Source organism: Asparagus officinalis, chromosome 4 (genome assembly GCF_001876935.1).
Source record: "Asparagus officinalis chromosome 4, Aspof.V1, whole genome shotgun sequence".
Taxonomy (NCBI): Eukaryota; Viridiplantae; Streptophyta; class Magnoliopsida; order Asparagales; family Asparagaceae; genus Asparagus; species Asparagus officinalis.
Window position 1 is genome coordinate 122,719,896 of NC_033797.1, and position 9,991 is coordinate 122,729,886.

The 9,991-nt window shown below is 48.0% G+C and overlaps 1 long non-coding RNA gene across 1 annotated transcript; it reads right to left on the reverse strand.

Moving 5' to 3' along the window:
- On the reverse strand, nucleotides 953-2,282 carry LOC109836124. Its single transcript, XR_002245844.1, has 2 exons — nucleotides 2,144-2,282; nucleotides 953-1,349 (listed from the first exon to the last, which is right to left on the reverse strand). It is a non-coding gene; the product is annotated as an uncharacterized LOC109836124 (long non-coding RNA).

A 9,991-nucleotide genomic window follows, 5' to 3' on the forward strand; every position in this document is an offset into this window, starting at 1 on the left:
CTGGTCGATTATTTTTGGGATGCGCTAATTGGAAAGTGAGTAATTGTGGATTCTTCAAATGGGTGTCTGATGAAGAGGAGTTTGAAGGCTCAAAGACAAGGCTTGTTCAGACGAAGCAGTCGAGCGTGATCCCGCAAGTTTCAAGTGCCTTGTTAATTGGAGAAGTTCGGGAAAAGAGAAAGATTGAAATTGATATTATGGAATTGTTGAAACTTGTTGTATTTGTTCTTTTATTCGGTATTTTTCTTGGATTTGTAGTTGGTATTTTTATTGGATTTGTGCTAAGTAGGGTGTAAGATAAAATCACCATGTGAATACATGTTGTATATTGTTAAAATGTGAATACATGTTGTATTGAAGTATTTGTATGTTGTGGTTGTAAGGACTAATTGGTTTGATTTTGTAGTATTTTGGTTGTATCTTGATATGTGTATTTAATTTATAATCTGTCTCCTTTAGCTTAGACTTGTATTTCTAGATTGAATTTTGCATTCTACCTTTTTATTTGGTTTTTCCTTTTGCATGATCGGCTGCCTCATGGTGCTATATGTGTTCTTTTAATCATTTAGTAATTCTGAGCCATGATGCTCATATACATGGATGCTAAAAGCATCTTTGTGTTTTGTAGAACAAACCACTTATACAGAAAGTCATTCTTCTCCATGTTCCTGGCCTGGATGCTGCACTTTACATGTCAAATTCCAGCATACTCTTCAAGTATGAGAAAACGTTGTGGTAATCCAATGCCAGTTTTAGCTCTTAGGTTTGTGAGAGAAGTTTTAGTTAGATGTTGATAGTTTGAATCATTTTTAAGCTGTATGTTTCATCTGAATATATTCAACATGATAATTCGTAACCACATTGATAGTATATATCCAGAATTATTCAACATGATAGTATATATCCAAAATTACATCATTGATCCTGACTTGAGCAAAGAAACAATTGTGAATAATTCGTAACCACATTCAACATGATAGTATACATCCAGAATTACATCATTGATCCAGAATTACATCATTGATCCAGAATTACATCAAGGCCGTATATGATGTAAGGCCGTATATACTACTGAGCTGTCTCTCCGCGACCAATTTTGATCTGCATTCTGAAAATGGCAAGAATGATCACAGGAATTTCACTAAACATATACAACCCACCCCAGCTGTAGCAGAAGCAAGCTTAAGTCGCAACATTTTTTTATAATCTACTATCTCCAGCACAGCAATATTCCCGTTCTCCTGGCTCTGCAGTTTGTTGAGACTAGAGAATAGCTACTCAATGGGCTTTTTATGCTCAGCCACCCGGAGAAGAAGTGCCGACAAAGCAAGGCATATCTGAGTTAATAGCTGCAACAATAGAAAAGTAGACAAACTCTCAGCTAATACCTACCAAACAGAAAGAAGAAAGTAGAACTGACTGCACAAGGGAATCATTTGCTAATGCCTCAAACCACAGTATCTATTTCTTTTCATGTGTTTCAATTCAACACAATTAACAATGGGTCAATGCGACACAAATAATTCTTGAGAAACACCAACATGCACAGATTGGAAAGATAAATTCTTGACGCCTTATAGTGCAGCTTTATCTAATCCTATTATCAGTAACCCAATTATCCATAACGAGTTCAAAATGGGTATGTGCGCTATATACATTTTGTAGGAACAACGAATGCATGCCTGGATTCCTATTTTTCCCAGTGTCCAGATTCCATTAACCTTTTTCAATTTGTAATTTCCTTATTCATCCACACCCCTTCATCATCCCTTCATTATACAAATATATAGAGACACCAGTATACTGTCATACTACAGGAGAAGACAGCGAGGCAAATGAAGAAAAATGCAGATTCAGACATGTCCTTGAATCTTGATTTGTGCCTTGGTTACAAGCCGACAGTTTCTATGGCGGATACCTCCTCCACTCGTACGCCTCGAGTCTCTAGAATGCCAACTAACAATCCACCCGATCTGAAGAGGGACCTCATCTTTCTCATTCTCTAATTATTGGATGAGGGAAAATTCTCAGTAACCCAATTATCCATAACGAGTTCAAAAAGTTCAAGAAACATAGACGCAAAGAGGAACATTTCCAGCCCATATATCTTTCCAAAAAAAATTCTATTAATTTTCTAGATTACCTTCGTCTCTCCTGTCACGGCGGAGTCGGAGAGGGGTTAGGGGAGGAGTCGCGGCCAAGTTCTTAGGGGCGGAGGAGTCGTGGCGGCGGCTAAGGAGTCACCGCATCGGTGTCGGAGGAAGGAGACTGCGGCCCCGACGTGGTCGGCTTTTCCCTTACTATTTGAGATTGCTAGAGACCTACTTAGTGGCAGACCAATTTGTATGGAGAGATGGAACTAGAGTCTGGAGAATTCCATTTAGAAAACCGGTCGACGAGTCTCGGTTCCCGGCCTTGGTTTAAATTTGACAACTGATCAATTCTTACAACTGGAAGGATAGAGATCGTTGGCGGCGGCCTTGGCATCCTTCTGGAATCTTCTACGTCAAATCATTTGCAAATTTTTTGAATGGGCCGTCTTCTATGCCCATTCTCCAAAGCTCTATGGAGCTCGGCCGCCCCGATAAAGGTAAAGATCCAAATCAAATGTGCTTGCTTATTAATAACAGAGTTCCTCACTCTTGACAATCTCCGCAAAAGGGGCTTAGCTCAGGGCCAATCTTGATGTGTAGAACTCATGATGAATCGGCTTTCCACCTTTTCATACGATGCCACAGAGTACCTTATCTTTGGGTCCTTTGCAAGAAGGCTATGAAGGTGTGGATTGCTTTCGTCAATCAAGAAAATCTCCTTTCGTATTGGAAAGTGCAATGTAGTTGTGAATTTTGATCTCCCAAAATAGGGATTTCGTTTGTATTGATAAGAATAGCTTATTACAACAGAAGCGGAGGGAATGCCCTCCTTGTTTAACGTGGGGACTTTCGGTAGCTATAGGACACCTCGTTCGATTCTCGCACCGAGTCTGCTTCCCTTGGACGATCCGACCGAGGTTGCTGGCGAGCTTCAGTACGCAGTAGGAGCTCGGGTCGGTAGAGTTTGACCCTCCGAGTTTGATGGCGATCAGGGCCCGAAACTAGGAGGAGATGCTATAGTGCGAAGATTGTGTAAAGAGCTTGTCGTCAACTCAGTCGAGAGTTGAGAGCTAGTGGTTCAGCCGACTGATTGGTTTAATCAGTTGACTACGAGCGGATTCAACTGCTAAGCTGAAAACGCTAACCAAACCCATCTTCCGTGACCGGAAGAAATTCTTAAAATAGAGGAGAGACGGCATGTTCGCTCCTTGATCATGGATTATGCTGACCATCGTACTGTTGGGAGACATCAATGTCCTCTTTGGCTTGTACCCATGAGCGGTGGGTAGATGGGCTCGGACGCACTGAACTTGCTTCCCTTCACGTCGTGGGTAGTGGGAAGCCCAATCCTTTGGTAACGCCCCTGCCTAATTTGCGGCTGCCAGCCACTAGCTTGCGATCTTGTCGATCACGGGCGGGTTCCCAGCTCTTGACCTCGTGCAGGCGAGGGTGAGCTTCAACGTGAGCATGCAGGCGACTTGGTTAGACTGCATGATTTGACTGGTCGCTAGTTACGTGAGCGCTACTTGATGGGCTACGGAGTTGGTCTGGTGCTCCCTCCCTCACGTCGTGAGGAGTGGGAAAAGCACATCCTTGTACGGTGCTTATTGCGGCTTGCCAAGGCACTAGCTTGTCAGCGAGCTTGTCGATCACGGCGGGTCCCAAGCTCTTGAACTCGTGCAGGCGAGGTTGAGCTTCAACTGTGAGCTGCAGGCGGACTTGGGCCGAACTGCCAATGGATTTGACCTGGCGCCTTCGTACTGTGGCGGCTTACTGATGGGCTTTGGAGTACGTGCTCCCTCCCTTCACGTCGTGGAAGTTGGGAAAGGCCCAATCCCTGTACGGCAGCGTAGCGGCTGTCGGATACACTGTTTGTAGGCGAATTCGACTCTTGACTCGTGCGGGCGAGTCGAGTAGACATGCGAATTTCAGTCATCTGGATGATCTTGACTCGTGCGGGCAAGTTGATCATACAGGCGAATCTGGATGATCTTGACTCGTGCGGGCGAGTCGATCATACAGGCGAATCTAGATGATCTTGACTCGTGCGGGCGAGTCGATCATACAGGCGAATCTGGATGATCTTGACTCGTGCGATCGAGTCGATCATACAGCCGAATCTGTGATCAACAAATGCGAGCGAATTTGGCAACCGCGCAGTTTGGGTTCGCGCTAGTGAGTCAAGCCCATGGGTGAGTCCCACCCTCAATTTGTGTGGGCGACTCCACCTCGCAGGCGAATTTCATGTAAGTCTGTAAAGGTAATTTTTACCATCTACAAGACCCCCTTCAAAGTTTTCAGACCTTAATTAACTTGTGTGTGGTCTTGAATACTTTGAATAAAGAAGTCCTGGGCGATTTAGGGTGAATTTAGCCCCCTTTTAGGATTTTTAGCAAACCCTCAGCTATCAACGGGTTTGACTTGCCTTTACCGATTACCGTTTGAATCGGGCTAGCCATACTATTCCCCTCAGTATGATGAGTTATCGAGTAGTTTCTCTTAGGCTTAATGCTAAGATTTCTGCTCTAACCCTTAGTCGTTTGAGGTGTGGGTTTGAGCGAGGCCATTCCATCGGTGGTTCAAAATTCTTTACGAGTCGTACTATCCGAAATTTGTTTTCAACGGCGAATGATTCGTTCAGACGAAATTCAGTTTCGCAGGCAAAATTTGAAATTGTGGGGTCGAGCCATGTCTTCGCAGGTTAAACCCTTCCTTTAGACGGAATTCAATCTGGGGGGATGTGAGCCACGTGTTTGCCGATGAAGCTTCGCTCTTTCCAGCTAAGGCGGCGTGGGTCCGTCAGGTCGCATTAATTACGATCTGACAATGCGACGTTAGCTTCGTGCACCTCGCTCGATGATGAATCGTGGCCATAGTTTTCGAATTCAGCCGTTAGGTTTAGTCGGCGATTTCGGTTCGGGTCCCGGATTTTGGGCGACCCGTTTCCCGTCACGACGGTTTTTTCGTAATCTCAAAAGAGAACGAACTATTGACAGGCAGATTTATATTTGTCAAGTGAATTTTGCTTTTTGACAGGCGGATTTATATTTGTCTAGTGACCTTGCCTGCTTTGGTTTGATAGGCGGATTTACCCCTAGGGCGGACTCCGTCCTGATTCTTTGGTTCTACCTTGCAGCGACCTTTTCTGACGAAGCCCTTCCGAAGGGCGTGGCTATCGGTCTCACCGGAGGTACAAGCTATGTGGTGCCTCCCCGATTCCCTCTCCTTGATACGGTGCCCATATTCGCTGCCGGCATGCCAGATGGATTGATCAAGAGAGTTACTAACGGGCACCATTTGACATTGCGTGAGTTGACTACTGACGCGGTGTTGGTAGACGAGGCTAGGACAGAGCTCAAAAAGCCTCGGTTTTTGTTTGGTGATGCCATGACTGATCCTTCAGCTCTATTTCTTAGGGAGAGCAGGTGGCTCCGCATAGTGGACGGGGTCCACTACTACCTTCCCAGCATGCCAAGAGGGTTTTCAATTGTTGAGTTGTGGTCCCTTGCATTCCCAAGAAAGATGAACTGGGATTTGACCCCAACTCAAGATGGGGTGACTTGCGGTGTCTTCACGGGCTCCACAGCTGGGTACGGGGTGGACAGCTCCTACAAACGTGTGACCGCTTTACGTCCTGGTCTGCCGTTCAACGTGTTGCCTGCCAGGGAGACGACTACGGTCGCGGAAACTTTCCGTCATCATTTCTTTCGGGCTAGGGGAAATTTTCCTCCAAATGACTTCAGAGCCCCGGGGTGGATTTACTCTGCACCTAGTAGCAGCACTTGGTGGTCTAAGATTACTGACTACGTCTTGGCCGAGAATTCTGATCTCATGGATTCAGAGCTGTACGTAGCTATTCGGGCCACTCGACACGGTCTGAAAATCAATGCTCCTCAGTTCCACAACATCTTGGAATTATATTGTTCGGACAGTGGGACGTTCTTCACCCCCAATGGTGAACTCGGCATAACCCTTCATGAGATGTATGACGTGTCAGGGTTACCTTTGGGAAGCTTCCCATATAAGGAGTATGTCCCAGCAACCGTTCCCCCTTGGTGGTTGAGACTCTATGAGAATTTCTCTGTCACTACCATATATGCCTCAGTACCTTAGGGGTGGTAGACCATAAAGGCAAGAAGAAGAGGGCCCCGGAGATCAGTCATAAGAACTGGGCTGACTACTTGTTCCCGGAGAATGATATCAAGGGAAGGCCTACTCTGCCACTGGGCGAGTGTGACCAGGCCGAAGTGGAAAGGAGGATGACCGAAGGGGGAGCTACCGTGACCCTGGAGCATGACGAGGGTAGGTTCAAATTTGGAACGGTTTTCCACTCGTTCCATCACCAGGGCAAGTCCCCTATATCAGGAAAGGCTCTGCTCGCTGGGTACCTCATGTTATGGTTGAAGAGGTGCGTGGTTCCCACACATTCCTTCGAGGCACTTCCGGTAGAGGTCGTCTATCCTGTAGTTTGCTTAGCCCACGGGAAGTCCTACGCATTGGTATCGGCAATGGTGGCATGTATCCATCGGGGACTCCGCACATTGACGGCCTAATTTTGTCGTGTATCGAGTGTCGACGAAGGGGAAGGTGAATTCATTAGGACTCCTAACCCTAGAGTGGGGCTACCCTACACTTACTTGATGGCGTGGTTTGTCTACCATTGTGAGTGCTTGATAAGTGCCCCGGCTACTCTTCAAGGGGAAAAGTTTGTTCCGTTCGTCCAGCGCCTGGAGAGATGCTCGTGGAAGTGTAAAGACATCCCTGACGCGAGGAAGACGCTGTCCCACTTTGGCCATTACAATTTCTATCGTTTCTTCCCCTACTTCAGCGGATGAGGGTATGGCGAGTCTCTTAGCGATGTATCGATGGTGGACCACCACACCGTTCTTTCTTGTGGCGCTTTTCGATGGTTGGTAAATATTCGACCGGAGTATCATATTCTGCGAACAGGCCCTGTGTGCTACCTCAAGCCGTACATTCCTTGCAGATTCGGCCACCAGTTCGGGTATGACCAGCTGTACGTGGGAAACATCAACCCTTACTTACATTTCGAAGGAGGGCTAGTGGATGGCGCTCGGGGATGGTTCTGGACTCATGCTGGTGGCACCCATGCTCATTTTGAACTTCCTGTAAAGGATCGCGATCTGCACCATACGCTCCTGTATTGTCGGTGGTATCAGGGCGCTAGCGCTAATCCTGAGGGCTTTCGGTTCCAGAGTTCCTGTCTGATGGAACACGGACGTCGCCCAAGGGGAGCTCCTCGTCCCTCGAGGCGGAAGGGCCGCCAAACTACTAGAGAGTGGTTCTCGGAAGACCCTGCTGAAGACACTAAGGGATTTGATGTGGGTTTAGATGAATCTGGAGCACTTGAGGCTCAGGCTCCGTCCACTGGTCTTTCGTTGGATCCTACCGGAGGGCAGAGAGAATCTGATGAGCTAGTTCGGGCAGGTGAACGTCTGGAGCAGGCCCGGAGCACGATAGCTTCTCTCTAAATGACAGCGAGAGACTGCGGCCGAAAGTTCCAGGATGGAGGCGGCCAAAAAGGTCCGTCACGAAGAGACGGCGATGATTCTACTCAGGTGATCATTCCCAGAGTGACTGCTCCTGTGACTGGGGCTTCGACGCTTGTTCTCTTTGTCGCATTGGGGATAGTCCTAGCGACTTCGGAGGATGCTCCTCTGTAGTCTGATGTGAGGCCGCATACCGGGGCTTCAACGACCTCCACGATCGTACCAGAAGGTAATCTTTAACACTGTGTCCTCGGGCGTAAGGTCGAATCCGCACCACCTGACATTTGTATCGACTTAATGTAGGTACCGTTGAGAGAGTAATCTTCATTCCTTCCGACGAAGAGGAGGGAAGTGGAGACGAAGAGGGGCTTGTTGGCTCAGGTAAGAGTAGGATCTAGCGTTGTCGATCCGTTCATGCTGAATCGTTAATGGGGCTCTTCTCGGGGGTATTTACTAACCTTCCTCAGGAGGGTCTCCCCTCTTGGGCGGGCCAATCGACTGGAGAGATGGGTGAATCAGAGGCGGATGACGACGCCTCGATTCATGAGGCGATATCAAGCGAGGAGGAGGTGTCGGCTCATGAAGAGGTGTCAGACCAACAAGGGGAAATCCCTATTTCTGAGGAAGCGTTGGTCGGGGGTGGAGCATCGGTACAGGAGTCTCCGACCCAAGGGGAGACACCCACTCGGCTGGTGACCGCTTCCTCATCCTTGGTGACCATCGGCGTTGCGGCCGATATTCCAGTGACATCGATCTGCCACCACTTCCACCGTCATGACTACCAACCCCTTGATCAAGGCTTTAGCTATAACGTCCGTAGCAGATGAGGCTACCCTCTCTCCATTGGAGCGTTTGCGCAAAAGAAAGGTGGCTCGACCCCTTGCTAACTTCCAAGACACTCTCGCTGACTGCATCAAGCTCGCATTGGAAGAGAGCTGCCCCTTTGAGGAGTTCAAGGAGGACCTTGATTATGACATGGCTTTCTTGATCAAGAAGCTTGGTGCCACCGCGGCTAATCCGTACTTCAAGCGTTTGGAAGAGGTAGAGCAGGCTATCCGACAACTGCTTACCCTTCGTGCGACGAGCTTCGAGATCATTCGTCTTACGTCTGACAAGGTTCAAGCAGCATTGGAGGAGCACGATCACCGACTGGATGAGACAATGTCATTAGAGGCGCGGTTGACGGAAGAGTTGGAGCGTGTCAAGACCGAGAACGAACGAGTGAGCCTAGAGCAACAAAAGGCTGACTCCCGCCTCTCTCGCTTGTCTTCAGAGATAGTGAAGACTAAGCAAATCATTGCTAACGTGCAGGCCTCGCTAGTCAATCAGGAGAGGGCTCGCGAACAGCTGATGGGGGAGTTGGAGGAGTTGGAGTCTCGACGGCAACTGATCGTTGGTTCTATTGAGGAGAAAGACCGAGTCCTCAAAGAGGCCAGGCACACCGTCCAAGACTTGGTTTCGCTCTTTATGGAGGATCTTCGTTGAGAGATTTTAAGGAGGCTCGAGCTCAAGCGTGCTGAGGAGATTCGCGAAGTGGAGTCGCGGTTAAGAGATTTGTAATTTGCTTTCAATTCCCTCGTTGTATTTGAATCCCTTTTAATGAATGGAATTATTCTTTCGTTCCTAGTCATTATTTCCCTTGTGTGCGCCCCACCTTTTCTCTTTTTTTGTTTTTGTCATTGTTCAACACAGATCCATACTAGTCAGAGTTTGGCCGCAGGGGAATCCTAGTTGTGGGCAGATTCCAGCTGTTGGCGGATTTCAGCCACAGGCTTATTCTATCTGCAGGCGAATTCCGTCTGCAAGTGAAATTGGGACTGGCTCGAGTTCCAGAGTGGTGTGTGAGCCTGATCGGCTCAACCATCAGACGATCTTGAACCATATGATTTCAAACGACGAATTCGGCTCGCGGGCGAGCTCCGCCCTTAGTGGGCCACGTGTCAATTTACGAGTTAATACGCTCGTCAGTTAAGACGATGTGGGCACGTCGTTTCGCATTAAAGACGGCGTAATGGTCCTCTTCGTTCTCCACACCCGATCTAGGCCGTTAGTAAGAGATCGTGTCTAGAAACTGCCGGATCTTGACCGTTCACGTGGGATCCCAAACCGTTCGGCCTTACTTTCCAACTGTTCGGTTTCGGACGGTTCGATCAAACAGCGGACAACCATCCAGGCCATGAGTATTTAATGCCCCTCCTCCTCGTTAAGGGAGGTCGCAGCTTTCTTGTTGTCTTCTCTGGAGAAAACTCACGTTTCCTCTCGTTGCACTCGGAATGGCGCCGAAGGTGAAGAGAGTTGCTTCTAAAAAAAGGAGGTGTCCTCTTCGGGTGCCACCGAGGTCACTGCCGCCGAAGGTACCTTTTTGTCCAAGTTTTCATGCAGTTCGAT